We start from the raw sequence: 9790 nt of genomic DNA, 5'->3' as shown, positions 1-9790 counted from the left end.
GAGTCAATCAAACTAGACAGGTACAAAAACATATATGTCATTTGTTCAATGAGGGCAGACAACCTCAAGACCAGGCCAAATAGGGTTGAAATTCCTGGCCCAGCATTGGATCATTGAAATCTTTGATGTTGTATCTCCTTGGCCATATACCCTCCATAGTCTCCCTGCTTCTCTTTATACCATGTGTGTTTAATGTCCTCATTCATTTAGTCCCTAATCGAATAAAAGCCATCTGGTTCCAGATTGTTGTGAGTAATTTTTTTCCAGCATACGCTGTTTGGAAAATGTGACCAGCTCTCTGGATTGCACAAGACAACTATTCCCAAGGTCATCCTCAAATACCTTAGGACAGACAACAAGAGGATTTCCATTACCAGCTCTATGCCTATTTTCCAGCTTAAAGAAAACACAGAAGATGAACCTTCATCCATGCTAGCTCCTTAAGATTACAGGTTCTTTCTCTTGAGTGGAGAATGTTAAAGCAGCTAGGTAGACATTAGCCTGTGCCAAAGAAAATTAGAATTTTGTGTGGATTGATGATGGAAGAAATGTAGAAGCAAGCCTTGAGAGCAGATCAGCATTACATATCAAAAGTATTGATCTTGTTCAGTAATCATGTTCGTTCAGTCTCTTTTCTGGTTGATTAAGAGACGACATATAGTAGCAAATGAGAATTTATATACTGAAAGACTTACCATTGTTCAGTTTTTCCTATCATATATCAAATGAGCCATTAGGTCCATTATAAAGTTCTGGGAGGAATTTTAGGAAATCCATACCCAGGAAACCCTTCACCCAGCAATATCCAGAAAGGCTGCAGGAGGTGGGGAAATAGAGTGCCCATACACAAGCCCATAAAATCTCTTGTCTGAATGAAAACTTGGCTCTCAGTTCTTCTCTGAAGTTCCTGCCTGGTCTGTCAGGTATACTTTATTCACTAAACTTAGCTATCATGCCCACTGCTACAGACATACATACATACATATGTACATGCATACATATTGTTGAATTCACTAAATTTATCACACGTAATGCAAATCAAAACAGCTTTTACTTAACAAGCTATATTCTCTCCCACCCTATCCTCAACATGGAGGCCAATAGAAGGAAATTTTGGGAAAGAGGTATTCAGTATTTTTCTGTCTCTTTCTGCTTTTATTTCTCTTCTATGTGAGCTAAATAACTAAGACCTCAGAACTTCAGGATTTATTTGTTGAGTAAAACACAATAAGAGTTCGTCATGAAGTGGCATTTCATGCTGTGCCATGCAGATAATTAAGTTACTCCTTTTTTCTATGGAGAGAATCTTTCATGGATTCTATAGAGGCTTCCTGATTCATTCATTCATTCATTCATTCTCTCTCTCTCTCTCTCTCTCTCTCTCTCTCTTTTATTCTCCCTCCTCCCCCATCTCTGTCTTGTCTTGAGCACAAAATTTCTCCAAGCATGCATCTTGGTTCCTCTAGACACTTTGCAACTGCATCAACAGTTCCTATGTGTCCAAGATTTACTTCTTTTTGAATCTTCCCATGTTTCTACTGAAGCTTCTAATTTTGCTTATGCCAAGATAATCCATTAATGCATTTTTTTTTCTCTTTCTTCTTGTACCCTATCTTGCCCACAAAGTTATACAAGTCTTTTGCTCTAACAGGATCAGAGAGTGTACAGGGTTATGAATGCAGAAGTATTCATCTAGCACCCTCAATGAAGAGTATAGCCAGCAACTGTACCTATCCAATCCTGTACACCAGGATTGAATTTACACTCCTGATCATGAAGATGCTCTGATATAATGTAGGTTCTGTAAACTTAATTATCCATGAATCTTATTTTCCATGAACTTTTTGCAGTGCCCTCTTAGGATTACTAATTTATCAACCAGATTATTGACTTATTTAGGCTAACTGATTTAAGCTGTATCTCCTCGTATCCCCAATTTACTATGAAATACAGTCAATACAGTGTTGAAAATAATGATATGTGCTTAGATATCTGTAGTAATATTTTAACTAATTAATGACTGATGTGTTTATAAATAAATTTTCATGTCATGTAAATCAATTCATTGATCAACAAATGCACCCATTATATAAAATAGGTTTTGATTGCAGTGCACAATCCATGTTAAGGAAAAAAATCACTCTGTATCTGTTGTGACTTTAGACACTCTTTATTTGCTTTGTCTTTTGCTTAGTTATTTATTTGACAGGCAGAGTGGATAGTGAGAGAGAGAGACAGAGAGAAAGGTCTTCCTTTTGCCATTGGTTCACCCTCCAATGGCCGTCGCGGCCGGCGCACTGCAGCCGGCACACAGCACTGATCCGAAGGCAGGAGCCAGGTGCTTCTCCTGGTCTCCCATGCGGGTGCAGGGCCCAAGCACTCCCTGGCCACAGCAGAAAGCTGGCCTGGAAGAGGGGCAACCGGGACAGAATCTGGCGACCCGACCGGGACTAGAACCTGGTGTGCTGGCGCCGCAAGGCGGAGGATTAGCCTAGTGAGCCACGGTGCCGGCCTTGCTTATTTATTTATTTGAAATTCAGTTAAAGAGAAAGGGAAAGACAGAGAGAGCAATCTTCAATCCACTGGTTCACGCCCCAGAAGACTGCAAAAGTCAGATTTGGGCCATGCTGAAGCCATGAGCCAGGATCTTCTTTCAGGTCTCCCACTTGGGTAGAAGGGGCCCAAGCAGTTGGACCATATTTCGCTGCTTTTCCCAGGCCATTAGCAGCAAGGTGGATAAGAAATGGAACAGCAAGGACATGAACCAGCATCCACATGGGATACCAGCATTGTAGGTGGTGGCTTTACCAATTATGCCACAGCACTGGCGGCTAGACACATCTTTTTGGAATTCCTGAAAAAATATTATATTTTGGGGCCGGTGCTGTGGCACAGTGGGGTAACGCCCTGGCCTGAAGCAAGGGCATCCCATATGGGCGCCGGTTCGAGACCCGGCCGCTCCACTTCCTATCCAGCTCTCTGCTATGGCCTGGGATGGCAGTAGAAGATGGCCCAAGTCCTTGAGCCCCTGCACCTACGTGGGAGACCCGAAAGAAGCTTCTGGATCCTGGCTTCGGATCAGCATAGTTCCAGTCATTGCAGCCATCTGGGGAGTGAACCATCAGATGGAAGACCTCTCTCTCTCTCTCTGCCACTCCTCTCTCTGTGTAACTCTGACTTTCAAATAAATAAAAAACCTTTAAAAAAAAGAAAAATGTTATATTTCTTTTTACCTTCCAAAACACTATAAATTATATGCTTAACAAATATTTCTGTATTGTTGGGGATTTTTGTTCTTGAAGATCATGTTTATAATACATCAATTTTTTGATATATTTCTAGAACTGATATTTTCATTATCAGTGCAAGTTTGTACTTATTGGTAATATATCCATTAACATTAGCACAAATGTGAAAATTGATAGTATTGTGGTGGGATTGATATGTCTTTACTGGCAATACATGACTTCAATATACATTTATACTGTTTGAATTAATTTTTCACAATGTAGTTTAAATAAAGAGATTCAATCAACTTGGAAAGAAATATTTTGTCTAAAAAACACATTGTTTAAAAATATTAAGGCTTAAGGTTTCCAAGTTGGTTGGTGAGGAAGAGGTTTTCTGAGAGAAGGCCCATAGGAGAAAGAAGAAACCTATACAGACACCTAATAGAGATGCTAATTCACTTGTTCAGGGAAATCTTGGTTCATATTTGTAAAAACAGAAACCATATTTATTTCATTCTACAAAACTCACTAACATACCTGTATTTATGTGAAGAATAGTTTTTAAAACAAGACAATTTAATTTTCTTTCTTATATGAAATATTGAACTATGATCCAAATTTCTCAAACAGAAAAGAATCTTGGGTATGAATTGGTTGAGTTGTGTATGAATCGCTTCTCTTTAATTATTAGCAGTCTGTATACAATGTCAACAGGGGCAATGAAGTGAAGGTTATAGGAGAACTCATTGTCATACTACCTCAGAATTTTTGTTTTCTAATTTAAAATTAATAATACAATGGTAAATACAGAAATTATACTATGTTAAGGGTAAAACATCAGACACAAAAAACATTCATCGTATGTGATTTTATTTATATCAAATGTTCAGAACAGTCAAGTGTCTAGAGGCAAGAAGTAGATTCATGGTAACCACAGGCTGTAAAGATTGACAGAAAATAAGAGGGACTACTAACAGGATGGGATTTCACATTAGAGTGAGAAATGTTCTAAAATTGGGTTTTGGTGACAGTTGAACAATTTTGTGAATATGTAAATATCATTGAATTGTGCACTTAAAAATAGCCTGTTATGCACTTTGAAATAATTTTAAGACAAATAGAAAACACTGGATTGACAAGATGTATTTTAGACTTTGTAAATGCACTTATTGCATTTTAGTTCATGAAGGACATTTGTATTGACACTTTGACTGTTGTGTCTCTGGGACTAGTCATATTTAGAAATCCTGGAAACTTCAGTATAAAGAATAAGATTCTTTCACACATGTAGTATCGTAACTTATAACAAAAATTCAAATTTATATAATAAATTGATGTACTATCTTAAGGCACTATTTTACATTTGGGGGCTCTTCTTTACGTTATGAGGTCTTTCAAACTTTCTAATATCATTGATAGTTTGGTAAATTATTCAATGAGTTTCCTTTTATGTTTGCTGCTGTGAAGAGAAATATACCTAATCCAGAAAGAATAATTCTTTATTAAATATTAGATTAGATACATGGTCTAAAGATTTCCATATTATTTGTTGACTGATGTTAAATATATGAGATATTCAATTTGGTTTATTTCATGTATTTACAGAGACTTAGATGCAATTTGGTCATACATTAACAGTAACAATTTGCTGGCTAACAAGTTCTTCTTTTTTAGTGATTTAGTGAAGGAATAATACAGGATGCCCCCACAAAACCAACCTTCACATGTAGCAACAAATGAAATACCACAATCTTACTATGATTATCATAATAAAGAGTCATCAGAGAAATTATAATTATATGCTTTAATTACAAGATTATAACCCCATTAACTCCTCTGCATGAAAAGTGGGAATCAGGGACTAGGAAAAGAAATCCATAGATAGCAATTAAATTCCAGAGCAAATTAAAGGGAGGATAGGGAAAAAATCCTACACAGAATCGGATATTTCAGGGTACTTAATTAGTACCACATATATATTACAGTTTCCAAGTTAAAACCGAAAATATTTTGGTCTTGAAACTTGTTTTTTAAGATCACCTAAACAAGCAACACTGAAAACAACAAACTTACAAAAGACCATTATTTAAACATGCCTGCAGTTGTGTGAATTAATTATGGCCTAAATAAGTTATTGGAACAATATTGTCACTGATACATTATTTATAGATAGTTGTTGAAAAGTTTGTAACAGCAAAAGTACTGAAGTGACATTTCCAAAGACATTAACATGAAAATGAGGAGAATTTGAAGAGAAAAAATTATTCAATGTGCAACCTCTTACCAAGATAGTTTTCAATAATGTATACAGCAACTACATTTTTTTACTTCTAAATATACACATGTAATATTCATAGGCCTGCTCTAAAGCTTTCTTCAAATTAAGTTTGCATGTATAAATGAAAAAATAGACACCCAGCGACAGTAAAATTTATATGATAACAAAATTATATCCAGATATCGTTACCATGTACACAATAAATACACTATGAATAAAATATCCTTTAAAGTTATTATAGACCATGCAAGGTTTAAAATAAACACTTATCCACTCTCTTACTGTGATATTAATATTTTACATTTCCGATACACAAATATAATTATACTAAATTTTAGGTGATCTATACCTTTTGAAGATTAAATAAAAGAGAAAACAAGGGAACACATTATATTCAGTGAAGCGTGTTATTAAATTTCAATATAGTAGCAATTTCACTTGTTTATTTTGTAAAAATGGGTAACATTATGCTATTGTGTGGAAAGATCTTACTGAAATTAGCTTCTGACAAGGGAGTGTTAAGCAAAAAAATCCTTGAACTTATTCAGAAAATGCAGTAGCAGCTGCTATAATCATTGAAAAATTGGGCATGCAGGAAGTAAAGATGAGTTCTCAAGACATTTATTATGTATTCAATTTAAAATCTTAGATGGTCAACCCTAAAGCTTCGGATGATCCATTATGCATGCTGTGTATATTAAGAAATAAAATTCAATCACAGTTTTTCAGGGTCATGCATATCTCAAGCAGCCACAAAGAAACTAGTAGATTTTGATAATATCCATTTCAGTATGTTTATGTCCATGCAAATTTCATGTATTTTCCCCTGATGTTGAGAAATGGGTATATTAATATAAAAAACCATCAGTATTACATTTTCATTTTAGACTTTTGACCATTAGTTGATTAACATTTCCAGAAGGGTCAAGATACAATTTTCATTATTTGATTTCAAAGCTTCTGGACATGTCCCTAGGGAATTAATTGGGAAAGTTTCTCTATTGAGTTTATTTTGAGACATGTTTCTTAGGTTGTTATTATACAGGGATTTTGTATATGTTTCTAATAAAGCAATACATATCTAAACAAACTGTTGTTTTTCCATCCAATATGGACTACTTTCACTTTGGCCAAGAAATCCAATCTTCTTAAACTACTCTGTGCCTACCCAGCATTCAGGAACAAAGTGAATGACCCTTGTCACTTCAGGGTTAACTGCTGACTCAATCAAAGTGATTATATATTTGTGTTTCTATCACACGTATCAATTTAATGATTGCTTTTGCCTAAGCAGATTTGAAGTCAGCTGTAGTGGAAAAGATATAGAGAAGATTGCCTGATCTTTAATAAGATGATGCTGGAAATATGGTCACCTTGAAATAAAGTGGATGCACTTATAAACCAGAGAGAAGCGATAAAGATCTGTGTGTCCTTGAGGGCATCTTGTTACATTGGTGCTATCCTTAAAATTTGTGAAATATAATCCATTTGTATTTTAGCAAAAATTGAGTCAATGTATCATTCAATAAAGTTCCCTGATCATCTAACACTAACAAATATTATAACATACAATGTGTCAGGTATATCTGCTATCTATTAGAAGCTAGATAATTGTACATTATCCTTGAGTTATACAGATTGCAAAAGCAATCATTTCTTAGTGATTGCATCTGAGTGACATTCTCATATATTATTGCTTCACATTCTGGTAGCTTGAACTATTAAGAATTGTTAATTATATAATATTGAGAAGATATAAATATTATCTTGTTTTATGTTTTGAAAGCTATTGTTACACTGTGACTTTATTAGTTTTTCTAGGCACACATGCAAAGACACAGACTCTGACATGAGCTCTATCTTCATATTTGCCATTGTAAGCAATTAGTGGAGTAAAAAGAATTATTCCAAAAGAACTCATTAATCCAAGTGGCAAATTTTAAAATGATAATTTAGGAAGCCAGTCTTTAAATCTTTAAAGATATATCTAGATAAGAAAGAGCATAGCAAATTAAATTTTAGTATGATTTACTTGAAAAAAAAAACTAAAGTAAATGTAAATTATTTTCATTTATAAAGAGACATATAGATGACCTGTTTTGAATTTTAATTATGAAGGAATATTTTCTGGTAGTCTCTATGCACATTATTTATTTAACCTATTTTTGCATTTAAGATGCTCTAAGAAGATACTATTCAATACCTTTAAGTCAATCCCCATAGAAAATTTTATGAGCATTAGTCATAAAGAGGAGGCTTATACAATTAATGTTTGAAGCTAAAATTTTGTCCCCAAGTTTGAAAAGCAACTTTGAGGAGAACATATATGTGCTGAACTGCAACTCATGCCTATGCAGAATTTGTAATAAATTTACAGCAAAATCCTTAGCAAAACCCAGCAAAGAGACAGAGATCTCTGGAAAATCTTCTGTTACTCCATGTTGATTTTAATAACTATCATTGCTTTCATTCCACAAACAATGTTATTTGCCAAATACTATTTATTTTGTATTATGTCAAAATCATCATTATGTAAACTCTTCTCAAAACTATGTAATGGGATTTGTCATATGTGATAATTGCAGATTTCAGCAAATATTAGACAAGAAAGAAACAAAAATCAACAGAAGCATGAAAAAATAATAAATACTAGTGCTCGCTTCGGCAGCACATATACTAAAATTGGAACGATACAGAGAAGATTAGCATGGCCCCTGCGCAAGGATGACACGCAAATTCGTGAAGCGTTCCATATTTTTAGGGAGTGGGAAAGGGGAGGGTTGTGGGTGGGAGGGACGGTATGGGGGGGAAAGCCATTGTAACCCATGAGTCGTACTTTGGAAATTTATATTCATTAAATAAAAGATAAAAAAAAAATAATAATAATAAATACTTAAGTAATGAAATGCAATAACCTTGAAATGTTTCATTTATTAAATTTTATCTATCTCAAGATCAAAATGAAATTTAACAATATTATATCTTATTGTATTTGAAAAGTTGATCTCTTCCTCATTATAAATTAAAGGTGACAAGATTTACAACAAGTGTAACTTCACTTTTCTCCAGTTCTTATACACATATGGTTAAAACAAGAAATCATGTTAATTCAACACTAAATGGCACTATTTAAAGAAAATAATTATTTTAGCATTGAAAATTAATGTCATTTTACAAAACACCTTACCAGTTTAAAAAAGTAGTGTTACGCCAAGTAAAAAACTTAGTTTATGCACACAGAGAGATTTTTTGCTACTATTTTCCACATATTTGGTTAATGGAAGAATTTATACAATTCTGGAAAAGTAATCATGGCTATTATGCACTACCTTAATCTGTCACAGCAACAGATTTAAAGCTTAAACAGGTTTTGTAACTTTATGGAATGTATCAAACTTTAGTACTTTAGTACTTTGGAGAAAACCTATTTCATAAGAAACAGAAAAGTTCAGCAATTTACTCCTTACAAATTAAATTCATACATTCTATGATTTTTTGGTATGTAGCTATTCATATTTTTGCTGTGAGAAGGATACTAAAGAGAAAGAAAATGTGGAGCAACCTTATATTGAAATTCACTCACTAGATAATGTTATTTGGTTTGCTCTGTCAGCATGAACATGTACAGATGAAACACAGAATGCATTACTCCAAAAATAACAGCATAATCTGGAGATATAAACTGATTTTAAAATGGCTGGGTAATTTCATGGGTGGTTGATCCGTAACAGTCCACCCAAAAAAAAAAGCTAGAAATGCCTTATGTTCATAGTCGGTTGAGGCTAATGTCATAGAAAATATTAGTGTCAAACATAGACTCAGATGTTACTGAAAGTTGTGAAACAGTGTTGTTATCTGAGAATTATATTTGAAGTTAAGCTCCCAAGTGGAAAATCTATGCATGCGTGACTCTTATCTGCATGGTATTCTGAATGCTGCCATATACTTATAGGACATTGCAGACAGATAAGGAAATAAATATTTGCTTTACTTGAAGAAATTATGTTTTTATTTAAACAGTTTAATGAGTGAAATGTTAGACAAAAATAATAACAGAATAACTCCTTTCTCTCTCTTTCTCTCTCTCTCTCTCTCTGTGTGTGTGTGTGTGTGTGAAATTGGTTAACCACATACCAAAACCAAAGCTTAGTGAAAAATATCCCGTTCAACACCTTCTTTTCTATGTTTTCCTTCATTGTGAACTTACGTGACAATAGTATATGAAGTTTTATTGTCGCTTTCTCTTGAATCTGAGTTGTTTGTGTGTCTGTTTTGAAAAATA

The 9790-nt window shown here is 34.0% G+C and overlaps 1 non-coding gene across 1 annotated transcript; it reads left to right on the top strand.

Annotated features, from left to right (window-relative positions):
• The first annotated feature begins 8160 nt into the window (after positions 1-8160).
• On the top strand, positions 8161-8267 carry LOC149124559 (U6 spliceosomal RNA). The gene has a single exon (XR_016213796.1). It is a non-coding gene; the product is annotated as a U6 spliceosomal RNA (small nuclear RNA).
• Positions 8268-9790: the final 1523 nt, after the last annotated feature.

The sequence above is a fragment of the Oryctolagus cuniculus genome, chromosome 9, assembly GCF_051225735.1.
Source record: "Oryctolagus cuniculus isolate XC-2025 breed Fujian yellow rabbit chromosome 9, ASM5122573v1, whole genome shotgun sequence".
NCBI lineage: Eukaryota > Metazoa > Chordata > Mammalia > Lagomorpha > Leporidae > Oryctolagus > Oryctolagus cuniculus.
This window is presented reverse-complemented; position numbering and strand designations above follow the sequence as displayed.